Here is a 307-nt window from a genome sequence, read left to right as displayed (position 1 = left end):
GGTAAATCAGTTGAGGAGTAAAAATACGAATTAATTCCAAAATGTACTTATAGACTACCAGTGCCATCTAGTGGTAGAGTAAAAATTAAGACATGTATTATGAAATAGTTGGAGGAATTAACATTTGTAATGTCACTAGTTAATTATCAAACCAGACCAATCCCATTTTTGAATGGGATAAAAAGGTGGCATGAGCTGACAGAGGGGATGCCATCTGATCCTATCTGATACACCTACCTGAGGAAATCATCAGACCCATCCGATGAACTAGGACCGCCGATCCAGTCCTCCAGAGGGATCCACCCAT

Source organism: Bufo gargarizans, chromosome 3 (genome assembly GCF_014858855.1).
Source record: "Bufo gargarizans isolate SCDJY-AF-19 chromosome 3, ASM1485885v1, whole genome shotgun sequence".
Taxonomy (NCBI): domain Eukaryota; kingdom Metazoa; phylum Chordata; class Amphibia; order Anura; family Bufonidae; genus Bufo; species Bufo gargarizans.
The sequence above is the reverse complement of the archived record's forward strand: the minus strand, read 5'-3'. Positions refer to the sequence as shown.